The sequence below is a fragment of the Natator depressus genome, chromosome 8 (assembly GCF_965152275.1).
Source record: "Natator depressus isolate rNatDep1 chromosome 8, rNatDep2.hap1, whole genome shotgun sequence".
In the NCBI taxonomy this organism is placed as follows: domain Eukaryota; kingdom Metazoa; phylum Chordata; order Testudines; family Cheloniidae; genus Natator; species Natator depressus.
In genome coordinates this window covers 42,303,793-42,329,339 of record NC_134241.1, presented here as the reverse complement: position 1 = coordinate 42,329,339, position 25,547 = coordinate 42,303,793, and the positions used below count along the sequence as shown (strand labels likewise).

At 48.0% G+C, this 25,547-nt stretch overlaps 1 protein-coding gene across 1 annotated transcript in view; it reads left to right on the top strand.

Annotated features, from left to right (window-relative positions):
* The first annotated feature begins 9,332 nt into the window (after positions 1-9,332).
* LOC141992819 (transmembrane protein 121) overlaps positions 9,333-25,547 on the top strand; it is a 179,322-nt gene continuing 163,107 nt past the window's right edge. The window contains exon 1 of the mRNA XM_074962157.1: positions 9,333-9,557. The gene's annotated coding sequence lies outside the window, so the exon portion shown is untranslated. The remainder of the gene's footprint in view (positions 9,558-25,547) is intronic.

The window sequence follows — 25,547 nt, the reverse complement described above, 5'->3', positions numbered from 1 at the left end:
ATTTAATAAATCACTTTTTACTTATTAATTAACCCAGAGTATGTATTAATACCTGGGGGGAGGCAAGCAGCTGTGCATATCTCTCTATCAGTGTTATAGAGGGTGAACAATTCATGAGTTTACCCTGTATAAGCTTTATACAGGGTAAAACGGATTTATTTGGGGTTTGGATCCCATTGGGAGTTGAGCATCTGAGTGTTAAAGACAGGAACACTTCTTAAGTTGCTTTCAGTTAAGTCTGCAGCTTTGGGGCAAGTGGTTCAGACCCTGGGTCTGTGTTGGAGCAGAGTGGAGTGTCTGGCTCAGCAAGTCAGGGTGCTGGAGTCTCAAGCTGGTAGGAAAAGCAGGGGCAGAAGTAGTCTTGGCACATCAGTTGGCAATCCCAAGGGGGTTTTTGTGATCCAACCCTTCACAGTGTGGGCCTGCAAGGATTCTAAAAATTAATACTGGCCACTCTAGGCTTGTATTAAATTCCCACGGTTACAGCTTTTCTCTGACCTTGGATTGGTAGATGCTGCCACCACCCAAGTGCAGAACCCCTGTGAGAGCCCAGGGAGGCGCACTTCCTGTGGGGTACCCTCAAGCCCTTTCACCCCACCCCCCACCCCACCTTGGAAAGAGCTGAGAAAAAAAAAAAGGGAAATCAGCTGTTGCCACCAGCTAATTAAACAACATGTGCACAGACATCTTAAGACATAAAAATCCAATCCTGTTCTTTAAAAAGGTAAATTTTATTTAAAAAAAAAGAAATAAAATACATCTGGGAACTCAGGCTACTGCTAGAGTTTAAAAGAGCAACTACAAGGATTAAGCACCAAGAATAGCTTTCTTGAGGTCCAGCTTAAAGGTTACAAGCAAAACAAAAGCACCTGGGGTTAGCATAGAGGGATCCACAAGCCATAACGAAATAAAAGGGATAAACCTAACCGCGTTTTCCTAGACATTTCCTGATCTACTTACATATCTGGGGTTTTAAATGAGTAGTTTCTAGGTATGATACTGATGATTTTTTCATACCTGACCCAAGCTTCTTACAGCATAGCTGCAGCCCCATCCGCCTCTCCCCAGGAGAACAACAGACAGACAAAAGGGGAGTCTTTTCAATTTTAAAAAGTTCTAGCCTTCCCACTGGCTCTTTTGGCCAGGTGCCCACTCACTTCCTTTTACCTATGCATAGCAGTGAGACTTTTTAACCCTTTACAGGTAGAGCAATTAGAGAACAGCTACTAAGAGGGATTTTATAGCTACTGGCTGGCTAGGTGTCCATAAAAGGAAGCTCACCCTCCCTCCTTTCATTTATCACAAACACATTGCACTCCTCCCTAGGCCACATACCAGTGCCCCTGCACCACTGGGCAGGCTAGGGGGCATCTAATCCCCATTGCCCTTTGCCTGTGGCTTCTTCCAGGCCCAAGGAGTTGAGGGACAGCTATATGCGCCTGTCTTCAAGCCTCGGGTAACTCCGCAGGGGACATTTAATGCAAATTATGGAATGAAATAATTTGCATATTTGCAAATAATCTCTCCTTCCTCATTCTGGCCCATCCCTTTTCAGACCTTTCCCACTTGTGAGTCTGCAGCCCTTCCCCTCCTTCCCTACCAGCTCCACCACCTCCCCAGGGATTGCAGCAGTGGGAGCTATGGAGAGGCCAGGCACCACAGCAGCCCCTGATGGCCAGGGAGGGGCATACTGGAGATGAATGTGGGAGCATCTCAGCTGGGCTGTTGGAATGTGGGACAGGGCAGCCACAATGTACTGTCACATAAGGGGCTGGACACTAGGTAGCCCTGCCTGCTTCCCAGTGTCTCCCACGGCTCAACGGAGGGAGCGGGGATCCTGCTTTCCTCCAATTCACACCTCTACCTACCCTGCAGAGAAGTGGAAGGGACTCTCTGCCCCACTCCCACCCAGCTCTGGGCAAGGCTGCAGGATGGCTGTACATGGTATGTGGGTGTGTGTGGACACAGCACCCTCACACCCATCCCAGAGTGGCTGGGAAATGGGGTGCATGCCTGCTTCCGGAGCACTGCACTCGTGTGCAGTCATCATCCTTGGCATGAATGTGATATCATCGCACAAGGGTAGGAGCTGAGGAAACAACACACCGTGCTATTGAGTCCAAAGTCCAGACACAGCAAGAGCGGAAGATCTCCCCTTTCTTCCCTCTCGTGCAGCGCAGTTTTATCTGTCACTAGAGAGAGCATGACATGGCTGGCACCAATGGGCTCTGGGCTACAGGCTCTGATCTCGCAGCACTGTACAGATGATGTGATGCCAAGGCCTTCAGAGAGGTGGCTATGACTTTACATGGGTGTCTTGTCCCGTGTTCCTTTAATGCTGCAACAGAGCAGGCTTTGAAATGTAATGGCATTGGTTTGTTTGCAGTCACCCAGGGCTACATTGTGCCTGCCCAGGCCAGTGAAGGCTCTCCTTGCACTCTCCTGCCTGGACTACTCAGTTACATGGAATATGAGACATGCCTGCAACCTCCTTCCCCAGAGCAGGTGAGCAGGAGTGCAGGCAGGGGCATGGGCCCCCCAGAAATCAATGGGTTCACAGAGCTCCTCTGGGGCTGCGGTGGGGAAAGCAAGCTCCTCTGGCCCCTGGGTCCATGGCAGAGTCACATAGCTTTTCCAGCCCCCAGGCCACAGCGGGGGCACAGAACATGCCCCTCCAAAAGAGGTCAAATTTAAATTCCTGCACATGCCCCTGGCTGCAGGGGAATGGGCGGAGCCTAGGATTCATGCCCCATGTGTGCTGGCCTGCATAACTGAACCAGCATTGAGGGCAGGAGACTCATCCTTAGCTCCTGGTTTAGGCTAGTAGCAAATTACTACCCCAAGGGGACTGTGCCTCAGAGGGGGGTCTCTGCGACAGCACTCCCTGAAGCGACACAAACTAACAGCCCAGTGCAGTGAAATAATTATATATTTCAATAAGGGTGTTTCAAAAAAACTGCAAACCCAGCTGAGCACATCATCTTCAAACTTCAAAAACCAAACTCTCCCTGGGAAACAAGCTGTTTCACAAAGTGACTGGAAGCCTCTCAAAAGAGGAGATTAAACCAGAAATGCCTCTTAATGTCAGAGAGAAGAATAGATGCATCCTGATTAAATACCGGGAAATAAAACCCATGAGGCCTGGCACAGTTGATCCAGCGGTGCCAAACACAGGAAGAGCCAGTGAAGGATTACCCCTGTGCATGAAGAATCCATTTCAGCAGGATATCAAACTGGGGACTTTTGCATCCAAAAGCTGTGACACTGCCTGTCAGGAGAATGGAGTCACCAAAGTTTTCATCAGGGACTCATTTTCCAGGGACTCATCTCCAAGTGAGCCAGGGCTCTGGGGCTGCAGAATGTTGTGTGTGTCTCCTGTTCTGTGTGCTTTTTGGGTATATATTATGAGAATGTTCATGATCCAGGACTTGGATCTTGTACCTCATGTTAATCTCATCATGGCATATATACACCTCTACGCTACCCATGGGAGAAAAGCAAATGGTCTGGGGAATTCAGAAGGACGGATGCTTCTCTGAACCAATAGAGGCCCCAGTGAAACTATTACTAGCATTTGTTATTTGAATTGGGGTAGCACTAAAGGTCTCAGTCAGGACTGGGCCTCTGTTGTGCTAGGGGAGTGGCACAGTACAACAGAGGTATGTGTGTCTGTTACTGTACATCACAGGAGGGCAGGGGAGGGGAGCATGGAAAGGAGCAGGCAACAGACAGACATAGAGGGGAAGGAGAGAAGGGACAGGGAGATGGGGACAATAATATAATACTTGGTTATTTGAAAGGGCCAATTTCACAAAGTTGAAAACAACTATTAGCCAAATCAGCCTGGATGAAGAATGGAAATGGAAATGTGAATAATAATCGGGAACTTTAAGAACATTTGACTAGATGCCCCAAAGCCATTAACCCACAATCGGGAAAGAAGGCTACATTGGTTCAAAAATCAGCCTGGCTTAGAGGGGAAGCAAAAGCAGCAATAATAAATAAATATATAGCTAAATAAAATTAGGATAGAAGGAAAGTTGATAACTATGAATATAAATGAGAATTTAGAAATTGTAGAAAATTGGTAAGGGAAGCAAAAGGACATAAGATAACCTGATGGCCGGAAGAGTTTAAGACAATAAGAAGGATTTTTAAGTATACTAGGAACAAAAGGATCCCTAACAATGGTCCATTACTAGATGGAAATGACAAAATTGTCAACAATAATGCAGAAAATGCAGAGTGCTCAATAAATATTTCTGTTCTGTATTTGGGAAAAGACAGATATGGTAAATATCAGATGATGATGAAATGCTTTCCATTTCCAACAATAACTTAGGGGGATGTTTAAAAACAGCTACTAAAGTCAGACTTTTTAAATCATCAGGTCCAGATAACTTGCATCCAAGAGTTTTAAAACAGCTAGCTAAGGAGCTCTCTAGACTATTTATGCTGATTTTCAATAAGTCTTGGAAAACTGGCAAAATTCCAGAACACTGGAAGAAAGCTAATGTTGTTGTCCTAATATTTAAAAAAGGGTAAATGGGGATGAGCTGGATAATTATAGGCCTGTCAACCTGATACCGATCCTGGGCAAAATAATGGAATGGCTGATATGGGATTTAATAAAGAATTAAAAAATGGTAACATAGATTCATAGATTCATAGATATTAAGGTCAGAAGGGACCATTATGATCATCTAGTCCAACCTCCTGCACAACGCTGGCCACAGAATCTCACCCACCCACTCCTGCAAAAAAACTCACCTATGCCTGAGGTATTGAAGACCTCAAATCGTGGTTTAAAGACATCAAGGAGCAGAGAATCCTCCAGCAAGTGACCCGTGCCCCATGCTACAGAGGAAGGCGAAAAACCTCCAGGGCCTCTTCCAATCTGCCCTGGAGGAAAATTCCTTCCCGACCCCAAATATGGCGATCAGCTAAACCCTGAGCATATGGGCAAATCAGCAAGGGTTTATGGCAAAATAGATCATGTCAAACTAACTTGATTTTTTATGAGATTACAATTTTGTTTGATAAAGGTAATAGTGTTGATGTATATACTTAGACTTATGTAGGGCATTTGAGTTCATACCACAGGGTATTTTGATTACAAAACGAGAACTATACAAATTCAACATGAAACTCGTTAAATGAGTTACAACTGGCTAACTGATAGGACCTAAAATGTAATGCTAAATGAGGAATCATTACGGAGAAGGTGTGAAGACCAGTTCTTGGCCTATACTATTTAATACTTTTATCAATGGCATGGAAGAAAACATAAAATCATTCCTGACAATGTCTATGGATTGCACAGAGTTTGGAGGAGTGGTAAATAATGAAAAGGACAGGCCACTGACACAGACAGATCTGGATTGCTTGATAAGCTAGGCGCAAGCAAACAATGTGTGTTTTAATACGTCTAAATGTAAAGTTATACATCTAGGAACAAAGCATGTCAGCCATATTTATAAGATGGAGTATTCTATCCACCGTGACCCAAGTCCTTTTGAGAGTCACTGCTTCCTAGGATAGTCAGCTGAAAGTGAGCTCCCAAAAGGGCTAATGCACTCCCTGGCTCTAGAAACAGGGGAATCTGGAGTAGGAGTAGGGAGGTTCTATTATCTCTGCACTTGGCACCAGTGCGACCACTACAGGAATACTGTGTCCAGGGCTGGTGCCCACAATTCAAGAATGATGTTGAAACATAGGAAAGGATTCAGAGAAGAGCCTTGAGAACAATTAGAGGATTGGAAAACCTGCCTTATAGTGAAAGACTTAAAGAGCTCAATGTATGCCACTTATCAAAGAGAAAGTTAAGTTGTGACCTGATCATAGTGTATAAGTTCCTATGTGGGAACAGAAATTTGATAATGGGCTCTTCAGTTGACTAGACAAGGTATAACAAGAACCAGGGGCTGGAGGCTGAAACTAGACAAATTCAGACTGGAAATAAGACATCATTTTTTAACAATGTGGGTTATTAACCATGGAACAACTGACCGAGGCATGTGGTGGATTCCCCATCACTGGCAAAGTTTAAATCAAGACTAGATATTTTTCTAAAAGCTCTGCTCTAGTTCAATGACATGTATTGGACTTGAAGCAAAAATTAATTCAGAGAAGTCCCATGGCCTTTGTTATGCAGGAGGTCAGAGCAATGATCACAGTGGTCCCTTCTGGCCATAACAAGCTATGGGATGGCAAGGTATGGCAGGGAAGATGAGAGGGCATGTGTGTAGGGGATGCAGTGGGAGTAAAAAGGACCAGCGCTGGCACAGAGTGTAGGAGGAGAAAGGTGGAGTCTTTTAGCCATGTTAAAACGTTTAAAGGTATCTAGATGGAAAGCTGTGAGCAGCTAGGCCTCCAACGCCCATTGGAGTCAGTGAACATGTTCACCTTGTTACTGGTGGGCTCTGGATCAGCATCTTAAACTTTTCCATATCGGCACAAGCTTCCCCACTTCCCTCCACCATCAACTCCTCGGTATGTCTCCCCTGTTTCCCTTTAACACCACCACCACCCCTCAGCCTGCAGGAGAGGAGATCTGTCAGTGCAGCGCTCCCCTGCAGCACTGGCTGTGCACCAGCCCCAAGGAAACCTGTGCTGACCATTAACACTTGGCTTCTTTAAAGAGAGGCTCCAGCAGGCAGGTGTGTTTCAGCAGAGTCCAGCCCAGGCCTTGTGTGATCTCACCCTTCCTGTCGAAGAAATGACACCTTCTGCAACAATCTGGAAAAGCTTCAGAGTAGCAGCCATGTTAGTCTGTATCCGCAAAAAAAAAAAACAGGAGTACTGTGGCACCTTAGAGACTAACAAATTTATTTGAGCATAAGCTTCCATGAGCTACAGTTCACTTCATCGGATGCATGCAGTGGAAAATACAGTGGGGAGATTTATATACACAGAGAACATGAAACAATGGTTGTTACCATACACACTGTAACAAGAGGGATCAGGTAAGGTGAGCTATTACCAGCAGGAGAGCGGGGGTGCGGGGAAACCTTTTGTAGTGATAATCAAGGTGGGTCATTTCCACCAGTTGACAAGAACATGTGAGGAACAGTGGGGTGGGGTGGGGGTGATACAATTAAGGGATACTGGATACAATTAAGTTAGGCTTGAATAAAGACTGGGAGTGGATGTGTCATTACACAAAGTAGAACTATTTCCCCATGTTTATTTCCCCCCCTACTGTTCCTCACATGTTCTTGTCAACTGCTGGAAATGGCCCACCTTGATTCTCACTACAAAAGGTTTCCCCGCCCCGCTCTCCTGCTGGTAATAGCTCACCTTACCTGATCACTCTTGTTACAGTGTGTATGGTAACACCCATTGTTTCATGTTCTCTGTGTATATAAATCTCCCCATTGTATTTTCCACTGCAGGCATCCGATGAAGTGAGCTGTGGCTCACAAAAGCTTATGCTCAAATATAATTGTTAGTCTCTAAGGTGCCACAAGTACTCCTAGTCTGGAAAAGGGGATCATCCCAGCATGCCTGTCTCTGGGGAGGGAGTTCATCAGCGTGTCCTGTGGGTCAGAGTTCAGGTTGCCACGGGGATGTCCCAGGCGAAGGAGCTGTGATGAAGTGGGACTGTTCTTAATGTTTCCTCTGAATACTGTAGGGGTGCCTCAGTTTCCCCTATGCATTTCTTAAATCTCTAGGTGGTGGGATAAGGGAGTGTAATTGTTGCAGAGCAAAGGGCCAGTGTACATAAATGGCTGACACTGTCTCCTGGCAACTGATGGCCTGGGCCCTTCCCCCCTACAAGGTGGTAGCTAAAGGGCTGGAGAACAAAGGAATCAGGTAACCTCCTGGCCCGGGAAAGGGACAAAGCCCAGAGGAGGAGGGGCTGGAGGATGAGTCAGTTTTGGGCTGGCTGGGGATGTGGAGTGAAGTGCAGATGTCGTTGTCTGGCTCACTGCCCCCCAAAATGGACCCAGCTGAGGGGTCCTGTTCTCTGTACCTACAAGCTCTGTTTTAGACCGTGTTCCTGTCATCTAATAAACCTCTGTTTTACTGGCTGGCTGAGAGTCACGTCTGACTGCGAAGTTGGGGTGCAGGACCCCCAGGACCTCACCTGGGCAGACTCGCTGTGGGAAGCACACGGAGGGGCAGAGAATGCTGAATGCTCTGAGGTCAGACCCAGGAAGGTGGAAGCCGTGTGACCTTCTTGCCCTGAAGACAGTCTGCTCACAGAGAGGAGACTTCACCAGAGTCCTGACTGGCTTCGTAGGGAGCAGTTCCAGAGCATTGCCCAGGGTCTCCGTGACAGTAGCTCTGTGACTCCTGGTGTTAAGGGAGGGGGTGAAAGGCAAGCAAAGAGGGAGGGGGTGGATTACCCCTGAATCTGGCAGTGGTGCCTGGGGACGGTGTCATTTGACCCACGGAAGAGCACAGGGCATTGCGTGGGCCATGCAAGTAGGTTCTCTGGGCCCCCATGGGTCAGTCCCCTCTCCAGGGGAGTGGTGCAGATGGCGAGGGAGGGGAGATGGTGTCTTCTCCACATTTCAGCTCAGACAAGTGGCTCAGTGGCACAGCCCTGCCCTTGTCTGGGCTCCACAGGTCCACCCCGTGATGCAACAGGGACCAAGGGGCGCCGCTGAAAACAGCTGGAGCTCGGTTTGATTGGGACACAAGCCCACCGACCTCTGACCTGAACTGGCCCCATCTCTTGGGTTCCCCCGGGCTGGGTTTTGGGTCCCCCTGAGCTTTGTCCCGGCTGCAAAGTGAGCGTGACCCCCTTCCCCCCCGCGCCAGTTTCCAAAGTGCCAAGCTCAGTTCTAAGAGCGGGACGTGCCCCAGGGAGCGGGCTGAGCCCGTCTGGGCCTCTGTGCGGGAGGGACTCGATCAGGGGGCCCCTGGGCACTTCAGGGCCCGCGAGCGAGGAAAACTTGAGGCAGGCGGAACGACAGCGGCCCGGCCGGTGCCTCGCTCTATGCTGCGGCCAGAGCCCGAGGAGGGCCCGGGGCCCACGCCCCTCGCGCCCCGGATCTGGGGGCTTTCCCCCGGCACGGAGCCCAGCTGGCGGCCCGACCGGCTGCTCCGCTCTCCGCTGCCTCCGACCGGCTTCCCCGGCCTGTGAGAGCAGCAGCCGCGGAGATCCCCCGTGCCCCCCCTCCCCACCGCCCGCCCCCGCCTCAGCAGCAGCAGCTCCGCGCTCCCCGGCGTGCGTCCTGCCCAGGGCTGCCGGGACGCAGGGCGGTGGCGGGGGCGCAGGCTGAAGGCGCGGGCGATGCCGCCTGGCCCCGCACAGGAGCCCGCGGCCAATCGGCGGCGAGCGAAACGGAGCGCAGGGAGCGCTCGGGAGGCGGCGGGCGCCGGCCGGGCAGTGGCGAGCGGCGGGCTCTGAGCGAGGGGATTACGCCGCACGCTCTGCTCCCTGGGGACAGCGCCGGGGCCCTAGCGCGCCGGGGGTTTGCTCCGGCCCCGGGAGGAGCCAGCTCGGGGCTCCCCGCCGCGCGAACGCCGCCAGCATTCACGGCACGCAGCGAGGCGAGCAAAGCCCGGCAGCCGCCGCTGGATTCCAGCCTCTGGACAGCTCCCAGGTAGGAGAGGGGGCAAGCGCTGCGCCGCGCTGGTTCGGGGGCGCCGGGGGCTGGCCGCCCTCCCGCGGCTCTGCCTGATTCCCTGGCGTGGAGCAGAGCCGGGCTCCGAGCCCTGCTCCGGCGCAGAGGCATTGCTGGCCGGAGCCTTTTCCCGGTGGGGGAGGGACTCAGACCCGGCCGAAGGGAGGATGGGGGCGGGGGGTGTCAATAGGGTCCCCCTGCCGCCTCCTGTGGAGCTGCTCGGACAGCGAGCACTAGTTGAAGTGTGGCTCGGGCTGCCACCTCCCACAGGGCAGCTCCCTCTTCCCCAGGCACTCGCTCGGCGGGCGAAGGCAGGGGCTCCCCGCGGGTGGCAGGCATGCCAGTCGGAGGGCTGCACCCGTCCGGTGCCCAGCCTGAGTGACTCGTGGGCAGCTGCGGGAGGGAGCCTGGCTTTCCCTGAACTGTACATGGAGGGGGAAGCTACAGCTCCTCCCAGACAAGCTCCGTGTTATGGGAGAGCCGGACTCCCTGGATCTTTCCCGGCACCCCATGGCAGGGAAGGGGTGGCATCGATCAACATAACCATGGGCACCATGATTGCAGGAGTGAGGAGGCAACTGGCCATGAAACCCCACCAACGTGCATTAGCCAGTGCCCGAGCTTCAGTCTCCCGCCCATCTGACACCACTGTCCCTCTCCACCTCCCCCAGCTACTTGTTACAGACAGCTGCATCCCTGCAAGCAGGCAGCAAAGTTACAGCCACTCCTGCCCGAGACTTCAGTGGGTAGAACTCCAGGGGCTCTTCCCTTCCCGCCTGGGGAGGAAGCTGGGTTGTCCCGCGGCTCCCTGGAGCGGAGCTGTGCTCTGGCAGGACTCTGGCTCTGTGAGGCTTCTTGTGTGTATCAGGATGGCTCTTCATGCTGGCATGGGTGCCCCAGGGGCTATACCAGTGAAAAGGGAGAGGAGGGATCAGCAAGGAACCGTCCATCACTTGCTCCCTTTCGCCTTGGGGACTTAAGCCCCTATGTAATGTCCCACTGTAGCTGTCTCCTGCCTGAGAGAGGCAGATTGTTAGAGGACCGAGGAAGGTGCTAAATATTATGGGGAAAACAAGAAGGCAAAAACTTGTCCCCTTCTGTCTCCTGCCTTGAACAGTGGATATCACTCCCTCTGGGAAGCTCACCATACAGGCCCATGCTGGCAACAGGCTCCTGCCCATATTTAGTGCCCACATCTACCCTCCCATTGGAGGAGACAGGCATGGAGGTTGACAGTCCTTCTACTTTCCTCTTCTATAACATGGAGGAGGGAGAACCAGCTCTCATTCTTTTGGCAGGACCCCCCAGCCCTGCTCAGTATGTCTGGGCTCCATCTATCTGTGCTATCATCATGTCCACAAGGTCTGCCCTCAGCTCAGATATGGCTGATCTTCACAATGTTGAGCACCAGCTTTCACCCACAGCACCTACTGTCTAAGTTTTTAGCAGAGTCCCCGCCCCCTTTGTGACATCACCATGCACATTCTCCCTGCTCTGGCTGTCAGGTGCAGAGCTGCTGTGGGGTAATGTGCATGAGGGAGAATGTAAATATCTCAGAGAAACACACACAGCAAAATCCTCCAAAAAATCCCCCCGCCAGAGCCTCAAGGGACAGAAAAATCAGGGTGTACAAAAATTAAAATCAATGTGGATCCTGCGATTTTAGGGTCTGGCCATGATTTTTGCTGCATCTTATGACAGTTTGAATTGAATAGAAAATGGGTTTCTTTCTTGTTCCCATTGCAAGGATGCAGCCGTCACAGTGGAAACAGATGTTCGGCTGCCTGCTTAACCCAGTTTTACAGAAAACTGCCTCCAGCCAAACAATAGCTGCGGTAGAGATGGGAACTCAAACACTGCCCCATCCACCTCATCTCAAAAAGCCAAGAGAGACACCCCTACTCCACAGCAATGATTGTGCTGGAGCTCTAAGCTTGGATGCAGGAGATCTGTCACCAGTTCCCAGCTCTGCTATAGACCAACTGTGTGAAGTTGATTGAATTTAGGAGCCTAAACACCTTTGAGGAGCTGGGCCTTTGGTCCCTGGATGTAACAAAGAGGTGGAACTTTTCTCCCTCACAGGAGTTTTTTGGGAATAAATCTCTGCAGCCCTGGGAGCTGCCCAGATGCTATGTTGAAGGGTTCTGTACTAGCACCTAGCTACAGAGATGTAATATTTTCTATTCCTCGTTTCCTAGTTAAATATGTAGGTTGATATATTATTACTGTGACTGTGCAATGTGCACCATAAATTGTACAGGCGTCCAATGCAGCTGTGTTAATATTCCCGCTAGTTTCCTCTTTGTTATTTATATCATAGCAGTAATATTTATATTATGTTATAATTATAGCCTAAAGGCTCCAACTCAGATCCAGGTTCTGTTGTGCTAGGTGCTGTATACACCCCTACCGAAAGGAGTTCCTGCCCTGAAGAGTTTACTGTCTAAACAGACCCGACAGACGGGGTGGGAGAAGAAACAGAGGCTCAGAGAAATGAAGTGATTAATCTGAGGTTCTAGATCAGGTACTACAGGATAGACCCTAAGTCCACTGATTCCTGGTTGTCCAGCGGCTTCTAGTCATCGGAATGACTTAATGGAGTGAGATGGGAAATAAGCAGGAATAATGGGATATAATCAAGCAGAAAATTAGTGGGGCTGAGCACCAGGAAAAGGTCTCTAATGCTGAGGTTGTTTACACTGTGGTACAGCCTCCCAAGCAAAGTGGTGGAAATTCCTCAGTTTGAAATCCTTCTTAGATAGACTGGGCTAAGCAGTCCCAAGTACAGTCCTGCCCTGCCTCCCCGGAGGATGGGCTGGAGACAGGGAAGAGACAAGATACTGCTTCCTCAGCTCTGGTTTACATGATAATTGTGCAAGGATAACATTTCCAGATGGGGAATAGTCTGGGCTTGATTTTTCTCTCACATTGGTGTGATTCCATTCATATCACTGGGATTACTCCCACTGTTTGCTGATGGAAAGGAGAGCAGGATGAGGCCCTGAAGTGTCTGTTATCACCTGGAACCACTTAAATCCTACCTTTTGTATTTAATAAAATCACTTTTTACTTATTAATTAACCCAGAGTATGTATTAATACCTGGGGAGGGGGGCAAACAGCTGTGCATATCTCTGTCAGTTTTCAGAGTAGCAGCCGTGTTAGTCTGTATTCGCAAAAAGAAAAGGAGTACTTGTGGCACCTTAGAGACGAACAAATTTATTTGAGCATAAGCTTTCGTGAGCTACATCCGATGAAGTGAGCTGTAGCTCACGAAAGCTTATGCTCAAATAAATTTGTTCGTCTCTAAGGTGCCACAAGTCCTCCTTTTCTCTCTGTCAGTGTTATCAAGGGCAAACAATTTATGAGTTTACCCTGTATAAGCTTTATACAGGGTAAAACAGATTTATTTGGGATTTGGACTCCATTGGAAACTGGGCATCTGGGTGTTGGAGACAGGAACACTTGTTAAGCTGTTTTCAGTTAAGCGTGCAAGCTTTTGGGGGATGTGGTTCAGACTTGGGTCTGGGTTTGTAGCAGGCTAGCGGGTCTGGCTCAAACACGGCAAGGTACTGGAGTTCCAAGCTGGCAGGGAAAACAGGTTAGAAGTAGTCTCAGCATATCAGTTGGCAGTTCCAAGGGGTTTTCTGTGATCCAACCCGTCACAGACATGGTACTCAGACAAGGCGCTCACGTTATTTTTCACACCAGGAAATGAAACTTTTTTGAGGGGGAGGAGTTGAGAGAGAATCCTACACAAAAAGCATTTCCCACAGCCTGCCCTATGCTGGATCCCCTAGATCTCCATCTTCAGCTAACAGCTTCTTTTCCCAAACACTCAGGATTCATTTCTCCACAAAGCCTGCAGTGAACTCAGACTTGGGCACCGTGCCATCAAACAATGCTGCTGGGAAAGGGATTGTTCTGCCCGAAAACTCTTGCTTCAGGGTCAGGTAGGAGGACAAAATTGGCTTCTTGGGAAACACAAATATCTTGGATAATTAGACAAGATGGCAGGGAAAACGAGGAAGAACAGATAAACCCAACTAGACTTGTCTTGGTTCCATAAATCTGAACACTTTCCCTCTTCCATTGTTTTTTATTGTTTTCTGCAACTGAAAACCACTCACAATAGTTTTGCTCCACGGTGACTAAATTGCCAAATGTGCCTCCTAGCAACTCTCTGGAAAGATCCATATTTACATACAAGGTGTACTATCAAAGCAACAGCAGCTAATTGAGGAGAAGGCACAGCAATTAAATACAGATGGCTCCCGTTCAGCTGGACCTCTTCATGCCATTGCTATCAAGCACAAAGCCAGCGCCCCTCATTCCTGGCACCTGTGAAGCAGAGAGACTTAGAACCTTGATATGGGAATGCTTGAGATTTTTGTGTGCCCCTCTGGGGAGAGGGCGATCGAGCCTGGATTCCGGCCCATCATGGTGTGTGTGGAGAATACAAAAGAATCCTTTGAATGAGACGGAAAGCTGGAGAATTAAAGAGAAAACTGATTGCTCATAAAGGCAGCCTACAAAAAGTGCTGAGATATGCCCCTACACACACACACACACACCTTTGTGAAGAGCTAAGGCTAGAAAAGTCAAGGCTGCCTGGGAAGTGGAAGGGGCACTGACAGAGAGATATGCACAGCTGTTCCCCGCCCCCCCAGTATTAATACATACTCTGGGTTAATTAATAAGTAAAAAGTGATTTTATTAAATACAAAAGGTAGGATTTAAGTGGTTCCAGGTGATAACAGACAGAACAAAGTGAATTACCAAGCAAAATAAAATAAAACATGCAAGTCTAAACTTAATACAGTAAGAAGCTGAACACAGATAAAATCTCACCCTCAGAGATGTAAAATAAGCCTCTTTTACAGATTAGCCTCCTTCTAGTCTGGGTCCAGCAGTCACTCACCCTCCCACCCCCTCCGGTGGTTACTGTCCTTTTTACCAGTTTCTTTCAGAAGCTATCTCTTGAGCCAGCTGAAGACAAAATGGAGGAGTCTCCCAGGGATTTAAATAGACTTTCTTTTGTGCGTGGACACCCCTCCCTCCCCCTGTGTAGAATCCCAGCTACAAGATGGAGTTTTGGAGTCACATGGGCAAGTCACATGTCCATGTATGACTCAGAACTTACAGGTAGCAGCCATTGTTCACATGCTACCTTGAACATCCTCAGGTAGACTTCTTATGTGGATTGGAGCCTTCCAAGATCCATTGTCCATTAAGTATTTCTTGACTGGGCACTTAATTTGCAAATTCCCTTCTAAAGAAGCTGCCCAAATGCCTTACTAAGGCTACTTAAAATCAAACAAGTACACAGCCAATATTCATAACTTTGAATACAAAAATGACACATGCATACAAATAGGATGAATATATTCAGTTGATCATAACCTTTGCAGAGATATGTTACATGGCATATGTAGCATAAAACATATTCCAGTTATGTCATATATACATTCATAAGCATATTTCCATAAAGCATTATGGGGTGCAGCATCATAGAATCATAGAATCATAGAATATCAGGGTTGGAAGGGACCCCAGAAGGTCATCTAGTCCAACCCCCTGCTCGAAGCAGGACCAATTCCCAGTTAAATCATCCCAGCCAGGGCTTTGTCACACTGCAAAGGGGAGATTGCAGTCCTTTCTTTTTCCCATTCCCAGCACCTGCATATCTGCCATTGCAGCTCTCCACGTGCCCATGCCGTGGTAGGAGCTGTTCCAGAATGAGCCACATCCCATCAATCTGGGACTGGAAATTTTCACCGAGCACCCCTATCTGCCTCTGCCAAGTGGAGAGTTCCCTCCCACACCAAACCTTACAGTAATGCTAGCCCTGGAAAGGGTGTCAGTGGAATGGGAGGAGCTGACTATGGAGCTCTGCACCCCTATGGCAGAGGCAGGTTAATTCAGGTGGGCAGCAGTAGATCAGGCTGAGGTGGAGGGAAGAGGAATACATCACGATACCAGCTCTGGACAGCCACAGAGCCGGCACTTGGATTTGGGGAGTGATATTTATGTGGTGGGGCTGGTCTATGTGCCGTGCTGGTTCTTCTCTCCCAGTGCCGCTGGGTAAGAGTAGTCCCTACAGAAACCTGAATGGGTGTAAACTGCTGGAGAGCTGTCTCCACCTTCCAGTCACATCAAACAATCTGGTATCCAGCCTCGTGGCTGTTGAAAGCTGCTCTGCCTCCCTCAGGGGCTGGGGGCAGTCAGATACAACATCTCTGTGCGGAGGGAGGTGGGGAGAGAAGCAAGTCACCGGCAGCCTCCTCAACACTGCCCATGAAGACTCATGTGGAGCATAAGGCACCTGTATCTGTCTGGTGTCGCCCAGATCGTAACAGCTAGAGACTGGTGCATCTATGATGCAAGAAAAAGGACCACAGTCAGCCTCAGCATAGACAGGTACAACTGCTAGTGGGAGCCATTCATCCGTGTCAGCTTACAGTGGGAGTGACTCTGGGGAAGCCAGGGGAGGAACCCACAGCGGGGTTCAAGAATGTGGGGGACTGTGAGTTAATGTTGCACATCTGCCTGTCCCTCTACATGCTGTGCCTCATGCAGTGCAGAAGGAAGGAGTGGGCTGAGCCTATGGCTGGCTGCTGAGGGAGTCGGAGGGAAGCAAGAGGAGGGCTCTGTGGGCAGGGCAGGAATGAGGCACTCTATGGGTCTGAAGTAGGGTTGGGCCTTCTCTTTTCCCTGAATTTCAAACCCGGCCTAGCCTATCAGGTGTAAGTGTCCTTGGGCCCCTGTTCCACTGAGGAGAGAGACTGTGGGAGGGAGGGACAGAAACGAACTCATATATACTACAAATACCTTATGCAATATGCTCCATATCTAGCCAACCCTCCCTTCCCATGAAGAACCCAGACATTCATCCTCCTAACCGTGACCCACCTACCCATTATACAAACTAGCCTATGAACTGCTAAACATCCTGTGTATATGGGGCTCAAGGCTCCACCAGACCTCCTTCCACTTCAGCAAAAGACTGCAGCATCCACCACCTAGCTTTACATGTACTTCCATCCTAGACACCGTGAGCCATTCACACCAACTGTCCAAATTAGACACTGTTGTATACTGTTGGAGCTCAACAAATTATTATATAGTAGCGCCACCTATACTTAAGGTTCGTCCCATTATAAGCCCTTGTTTTCAGTTGCTTATAACCTGGCCAGTCTTTAACTGCTTGGGCTGAAATTTTCCATGCCAGGTGTCTACCTCAGGCTGACTTTTTTGTGTGTGTGAACATTTCAGCCTAAATGGTTCAACCATTTCCAAGAACGAGATTTGGGGAAAATATGTTGTTTTGCCCTTGTTAAAAAAAATAATCATTAGTGCTATCAGTTCCTCGATTAGCTCAAATGGCAGAGGTCTGTCCAATGGATCTAAAGGTTCCATTACTGCTGATGAACCATGTGGGTGTCAATATGATTCCTCAAAAAGAAAAGGAGTACTTGTGGCACCTTAGAGACTAACAAAATTTATAAATTTGTTAGTCTCTAAAGTGCCACAAGTACTCCTTTTCTTTTTGCGGATACAGACTAACACGGCTGCAACTCTGAAATATGATTCTGCAGGACAGAGTTCCTCATTTTTCAATTTGCTTTAAAAACCTAGTCTCTCTCTCTCTCTCTCATGCAAAACTCTCTTAAAAGAACATTAAAGTTGCAAAGTCAAGCATGCAAAAGTTAGGAAATACCAGAATTAAGGTTGCCTGTACTTCCTTAATTTGCCTCCCCCTCCCACATGTGTATACATTAGGATACCATCTTTAATTACATGATCAAATACTATTTTTTCCACAGGACCCTGCCTTGTTCAGAGCACAGAACAGAGGGTGCTCACTGAGTGAGCCACTGTTCAATATTTTGTGTTTACATTACAATAACAGAATCGTAGAATATCAGGGTTGGAAGAGACCTCAGGAGGTCATCTAGTCCAACCCCCTGCTCAGAGCAGGACCAACCCCAACTAAATCATCCCAGCTAGGGCTTTGTCAATCTGGATCTTCAAAACCTGTAAGGATGGAGATTCCACCATCTCCCTAGGTAACCCATTCCAGTGCTTCACCACCCTCCTAGTGAAATAGTTTTTCCTAATATCCAACCTAGACCTCCCCTACTGCAATTTGAGACCATTACTCCTTGTTTTGTCATCTGCTACCACTGAGAACAATCTAGCTCCATCCTCTTTGGGACTCACCTTCAGATAGTTGAAGGCTGCTATAAAATCCCCCCTCGCTCTTCTCTTCTGCAGACTAAACAATCCCAGTTCCCTCAGCCTCTCCTCATAAGTCATGTGCCCCAGCCCCCTAATAATTTTCATTGCCCTCCGCTGGACTCTCTCCAATTGGAGATAGATAGCTTTCTCCCTTAATTGGCTCTGAGACAGGCAGGTCAGTGACTTGCTGCTATCCTTTCTCTGCTCCATAGATTTCAAGAGTATGTGATTGGCCCCCATTAGCCCTCAGTGGCTGTGACTGGAGTGGGGGGAGCATGCCAATGACTGGATTAGAGAAGGCCTAGTGTCCATGACTCTGCAGTGGGAGTGAAAGGGTTGTCTAGAATTCATAATCGGTACGGGGCAAGAGGTCACCTAAGTTCTTACAGAGCAGGGAAGGTCCAGGAGGAAGTGCATAGAGTTATTGGAGGGGTCTGTAGTGAGAACCAGGCTTCCCCTTTGCCTAAAGGTGCTTTGGGGAAGCTCTTCTGCAGCTGGGGCACATTCCCTGCCTTAGGCAGCAGCTGCTTCCTCTGGGTTCTCTTATCATAGAATATCAGGGTTGGAAGGGACCTCAGAGGTCATCTAGTCCAACCCCCTGCTCAAAGCAGAACCAATCCTTTTTGCCCCAGATCCCTAAATGGCCCCCTCAAGGGCTGAACTCACAACTCTGGGTTTAGCAGACCAATGCTCAAACCACTGAGCTATCCCCTCACCCTGATCTTGCATTAGATCCTTTCCATAAATCCAGCTGAGACTATAACTTGCAGGGAGCCCCCACTGGGGGTTTCAGTGTCCTTCAGGCACCTCATTCTCCTGTGGAGCTTCTAATTTTTTGTGCAATGGAGCTACTGCTGTCAAGGGCTGGCAAGCTGCAGCAGTCTGCAGGTTGAGCGCTTCATTTCCTGCAGAGACACAGAAGAGGGCCTGTATACTCCCTGAGCCACAGCTGCTAAGCCCACAGAGTTTACAAATGCTGCAGGCAACACCAAGGAGGTGATAAACTCCACAGGATTAATGGGAAGCTGCCTTGCAGAGAGCTCTCAGAAATTCATATCAGCACATCAAATGACTGAAAATTCCCACCTGACCTTAATAAAAATATGCAGCAGTTCTCATCAAGGACTAATGTATAAAACAAAGGGGATTGTTTCAGTCCAAGCCATTTTGAGGTCGGAGTTTACAAAACTAACTAAATAAAAATTGCAGACTTCTTGTGAGCAACACCTCAGTGAGAGTCTCAGATCCCCAGACTGCCTTGTCTGATTAATCTCCAGCATTCTAAAAAGAAATTTAAATAAAATCTTCTCCAGCTAGAGACCACAGATGAAAGACGAAATGGCAGAAAGGAGCTTTGTAGAGAAAGTTAGACAGGGAGGTGGTGGAGTGTCAAAATCAGTCCTATAATAGGAAGCAAGTCACTACAGCTCCATAATAGTACCTTTCATCTTGAAGGATCCAAAGTGCTATTCAGACTACGTATACACAGCAGAGCTGGGGAATAATTCACAATGGCTAAATTTATCTAATGAAATTAGCCTCTTTTCCGGTGGCAGAATAACCATAAACACATCACCATTTTTTAAAATGTATTCATCATTTGAAATCATTCAATGAATATTGTTCGGAATCTTTTACTCTGTGAATTTATGATGGGTATTCCAAACCTGAGCTGTGTTGCTCCGTGATGACTGGCCTGAAAAGTCACATGGCATTGTTCTGTACCTGGATTGGATGAATGCACAGCAAGTGCCACACATAATGCTTGTTTACCGCCGTTATTTGTGCATATGGCCCTGAAATGTGCTGATTAGGCCAAAACCTGACATACTTACTTAGCCCTTTCTCAGGCCAAACTCCCGTTGAGAACAGCCAGAGGAGTAAGCTCTTCAAGAACTGACCCTCTGTGCCAGCAAACCACAGGGACTTGACTCCAAAAGGGACACTGCTCAGCCAAAGGCAGTGAATTGGACGGTTCAGTTGCCTGTGTGTGGCCCATAGCATTGTTCAGCCTGCTCAAGACTCATGGGATCAGTCATAAAGCTCCATGAAGCAGGACAGCTAATCAGCAGCCAGCTAATCAGCAGCCAGCCCCTCTCACTCTGGTGCTAAGAAGCTGAGTGTGAGGCTGGCATGGTGAATGTTGTTTTTATGTTGGGGGGTATTTGTCTGAGTCTCTCCCAGGAATCTCTCTAGCTCTTCCCTCTCCAGCCTGTCTGTCCTGCTGGCCAGAGGGCTGGACCCAGGTCTCTCCACACATCACTGCAGCACTAGACAGCTCCGAATACTGCTGTAATTAAGCCCCCTGGTTCTGTCACAGGTCTAGCCCTTGATGGTCAGCCGAGCAAAACTAAGCTTAACTTCCACAAGGCCAGGATTTCACTCTCATTCTCTACAGCACGCCCAGGCATGGGGGCTCACTCTGGGTAAGGTGCAGCTGGAGTGAAATCACTGGAGCTGTCAGCACATTAAATCCAGTATTTCAGGGTTACTAAACACGTTTATGATACCCAGACAGGCTTTAAACCTTCAGGACTGGATCCCATTCTGTTAATTTTGCCTGTTTTAATCAACAATTACTCTACAAAAAAGCAATAAATATTGTACTTTGTCTCAGTAACCAGTTTTGTAGGACAGGCAGGTCTCTTCTCCTTCCACCTGTTTCTGTTGGTTCTTAGAAGACCTGGACCTGAAAGACCTGCCAAGCTAGGAGCTGCAGGGCCAGTGTGCTGCAGTTTTGGGGCTCTGCAGTGCTAGTGAGTGCAGTCAGGGTCAGATCTAGTCAAATTAAAAATAATGTTTGTTACAAATGTTGCCCCTTCTACGGCTAGTGAACCCTTCCTGAACTGATCCTAGTTCCCACTCAATGTATTCAGCACGCTCATTATCTTCAAATGGATTAATTTATGTGAACAATTCTCTGCCAGTGGATATTGTGTGGACTGGTTACTTAGACCATTCACTATTCCAGCGGTTCTTAAGCTGTGGGTTGGGACCTCAAAGTGGGTCACAAACCCATTTTATTGGGGTCACCAGGGCTGGCTTAGACTTGCTGGGGCCTGGGGCTGAAGCTGAAGCCTGAGTCCCACTGCCCGATGCCAAAGCCGAAGCCTGAGGGCTTCAGCTCTAGGCAGCAGGGCTCAGGTTACAGGACCCCTGCCTGGGGCTGAAGCCCTGGGGCTTTGGCTTTGGCCCCCCGTCCAGGGCGGTGGGGCTCAAGCTTTGGCTTTGCCCCACCTCCCCCTGTCCAAGGCAGCGAGGCTCAGGCAGGCTCACACTTTGGTCCCCCTTCCTGGGGTCATGGAGTAATTTTTGTTGTCAGAAGGGGGCGCGGTGCAATGAAGTTTGAGAACCTCTGCACTGTTCATTATTCCTTCTGTGTGGTAAACTGACTACGTCACATGGGATTGCTTCTGCCTCCTGATTGGCTGACTGAAACTTCTGAAACATGAGGCTAATGAGATGGGTGAGGGAACACAGGTGCATTGTGCGTTTCTGAGTGTGTCTGTGCATGTGTGACTGATTGTCAATGTGCAGGACTGTCAGGCAAGCAGGGAATGAGAGGGCTGCGGAAGAAGATCGATGTATAAGAGCATGTTTGATAAGATGTGCCTAGGGTGACCAGATAGCAAGTGTAAAAAATCAGGACAGAGGGTGGGGGGGGGGGCAATAGGCGCCTATATAAGAAAAAGCCTCCAAAATCAGGACTGTCCCTATAAAATCAGGACATCTGGTCACCCTAGATGTGCCTGTGGGTGTTACTATGTGTGTCTTTCAGTCTGTATCTGTGTATGTCTTTGTGTGCAGATGTCAGATGAGCAAGGGCTGTGAATGGTGCCTGTGAGGGAGTGATTGTGAATGAGGGCAGGGAGATTTGTGTGTGTGTGACTTTGTATAGGCTGGAGGATGCTTGTGTGAGTGTGCACCACTGGGACATGAAATGCTGAAACTACGAGGTAGGCAGGGATGTTACATTAAATGTTTATAGCAGCTCCTCACTTTCCGTCTAGACACAGCCATAAATGAAGGAAAGGGCTGTTAGCACGGAATCTAACTACTGAAACCAGCCCTGGAGATCTGAGCGGCCTTTTCAAGGAATTGGGAGGCTTGGGAGATTCCTTGTTATTAATATAATAATATCTAGGCTACAAACACACGACAGCTACTGCCGAGATGGGGCCCCACTTACAGTGTGGCTACCACTGGCAGTTTAGACTGGACATTAACTGGGTGCTCTCACCAAGCCTTGGTTATAATTAAGCCTTGCTTGGTTACAAGACACCGTTAAGGCCCTGCCTACTCTACATATGGCAATGAAGACAGCTGTGTTGTAACTTGTGTTTGCAGTTATGAACAGGCTTTAAATGATGGTGCAGGGACACAAGTGAGAGTCAAGAAGCAGATTCCCTCTCCCTAAGTCCCTCCACCCCCAAGGACTGTGCTCTGCATGGCTTCCCAGAGAAACATATTGCTCCTGCTGGAAGCTCTGGTAGGGGACTGCCATGCAAGGTCCACGGCATATTCACGCCCTGCTTGCTAGTGCCAAGCGCACTTTCAGACAAAGAATCCTGACCCTTTAGTGTGTAGGTGGGGGAACCTCCACCATCACAGACACAAGCTGTGGTGTGTGTGTCACGCACTGTTCTGTGGGGAGGGACGTGCAGAGGGCTGTGGGGAGAGCTGAGTGGGAATTTTCTGTCAAAATGATTGCTGTGAGGAAAACGCAGTCTCTGCAGAATCAAGGTTTTCAAGTTTGCTGGTATTTTTAAATTTTCCCTTGGGGCAGTGGAAATGAAATATTCCAGCCCGATTCGAAGCTTGTCAGTTTGTTGAACTGAACTGAAACATTTCATTTACAGTCAGTTTAACATAAGCTGCATCTACCTGTGGTGAAACAGTGCCTCATGGGAGTTGTGGTTTGGGTGCTTCAATGAGCTAGAAAGGAGATGTATGCCAGCCTGAAGGCCGGGCCCATAGGGGAGAACCAGAACTCCCATGATGCACCGTGGCAGCTCAGGCAGGCACTAATTGTCACCCCCACACACAGGGGGAGTGGTACGGCAGGGGGAGTTCAAAAATTAAAACAGACAAAAATACAATATCATCTATTTTAAAAAGGCTCATTATTTGTGGGGGGGTGGGGTGGGGGGGGATCCTGATTTGTGCTTTTTGGCAATACTACATTTAGACAATTCAAAATTATCTTATTTTTGGAAACTTTTGTTCCACCAAAAATGTCAGTAATTCAACTTTTTGTCCCAATGTGTGAATTCCTTTGAAATGTCAGAATTTCCCACAGCTCAACTCCGGTGAGGTTCCAGTGGGAATGAGAGTGAGATAGTTCTAGCAGCTCCTTTCACATGGTCTTTAAGGAATCTCCAAATGAGAACTGTTAGAGTTCTCTTGGGAAATGCACCTCTGACACCTTTGTGGCCTCCTCGAATGCACGCCAATTTGGCCTCAGGCTTCTAGTCATCACCTTTCTCAGGGCAGAGCCCTGCAGCTTTCCCCTTCTAGACTTGGGCCTTACGCTGCAGACTGCAATTCAGTATGATTCATTCAGCAGTCTGAGTTTGGTTCATAGATTCCAAGGACAGAAGGGACCATTGTGATGATCTAAACCAACCCTCTGCATAACATAGGCCGGAGAACTGCCCCACAATAATTCCTAGAGCAGATCTGTTAGAAAAACGTCCAATCTTGATTTAAAAATGGTCAGTGATAGAGAATTCACCACAACCCTTGATAAAGTGTTCCAATGGTTAATTATTCTCACTTTTATAAAATTTACACCTTATTTCTAGTTTGAAATAGTCTAGCTTCAACTTCCAGGCATGAGATCATATTATATGTTTGTATGTATTTGTTATACATTTGTTCCCCATGTTGATACTTACACTGTCCTAGTCCTAGTCTATCACTATCAGGCAGGTTTTCTAATCCTTTAATCATTTTCATGGCTCTTCTCTGAAATCTCCAATTTATCAAGCTCCTTCTTGAATTGTGGGCATCAGAATTGGGAATGGTCTACCAGAAGTGGTTGCACCAGGGCCAGATAAAGAGGTAAAATAAACTCTCCACTCCTTCTCGAGATTCCCCTATTTATGCATCCTAGGATTGCATTAGCCTTTTGACCACAGCATTGCACTGCAAGCTCACATTCAGCTGATTATCCACCATGATCCCCGAATCTTTTTTAGAGTTCCTGCTTCCCAGGATAGAGTCCCCATCCTGTTAGTATGGCCTACATGCTTTGGTCCTAGATGTATTTACATTTGGCCATATTAAAATGCATATTGTTTGCATGTGCTCAGCTTACCAAGCAATCCAGATAGCTCTGTATCAGTGACCTGTCCTCTTCACTATTTACACTCCCCCAATTTTTGTGTCCTCTGCAAATTTTATCAGTGATGATTTTATGGTTTCTTCCAGGTTGTTGATAAAAATGTTAAATAGCGTAGAACCAAGAACTGACCTCTGTGGAACTCCATAGAACCACAATCATTCAGTGATGATTCCCCATTTATAATTACATTTTGAGACCTATCAGTTAACCAGCTTTTAATCCATTTAATGTATTTAAAACCATTTAAATTGTGACACTACCAGCAGTACTGTTCTCTGAGGGGCAATGACAGGGTTAACCAGTGACCAGCCAGCCTCCATCAAGCACAATACTATTAATTCAGAACAAAAACATCATAGAGAAGACAGACCATAAAACACTGAACACCTGATATGCAGGTGTAGTTTACCAGACAGTCACCTATCTTCTTTCAGGCCCTTTCTGCAGGTCTGGCACTCCTGGTCACAGTTTCAAGTCAGATCTTGGATCGAGTGTGAGATTGTGAGTGTCCCTTCTCCCAGATCAGACCTGTCTCTTTACACAGTTTTTTCTTCTTTATTTTCCTGGCCCCTTTAACAAGGTCAATCCAGTCTCTGCTATTTCCCCAGGGCATGAAACTCCCCAGGACTTGTTACCTGCATTAGGGATTTGCATTAATTATCCCTCAGTGCTTTTAGTTCCTCCAGGAGACATCCATCAGCTCCCCCATTGAGCCAGTAATACAATCACTAGCCAGCCCATACAGATGCATAAGGCATTTATAAAGTTGATACAATGGCTTTGAACATTCCATGTATCCATTGCATCTGTCACCTCTCAATATAATATTTAATATTCCAGGCTTCCAAAACATCACATCTGTCACAAGAACTACTTTGGGCCACTGCTGAGTGGGATGGTTTAGCACCACTGACCACTCCATATCTAATTGCTGAGTCACCCAGTATCCCTGAGTAATCCCATGCCTAGCATTTCTGGCTTTTTGGCTCTGAGCAGCAGAAGTTTTTCAATCCTTGACTACTTTCCTGTGACTGCAGACAAGAGAGCTACTTAGTCATGAGATCATGGAAATTAGGGATGCAAAAGACCTGTAAAGGTCACCTGGTTTGTAGCTCAGGGGATAGTGCAGGATTGCTCCTTACATGGTATGCATCAGTGATTTCTGCAGCCTAGTTTTAAAGGTCTTGGGTGATGAGGCTTCTACTCCCAAACTCCATACATTAATGCCCCAAAAGCTTTTTCCCATTTGGTTTTCTTTAAGCTTAACATTCAGGGTAAGCAGGACACCACAGGAAACATACTAATGCTCCTACACACAGAAAGGCCTTGCCCTCATGCAAACCCCCGTTACTGCCCCAGGATAATCCTCTCATAAGGGAGACC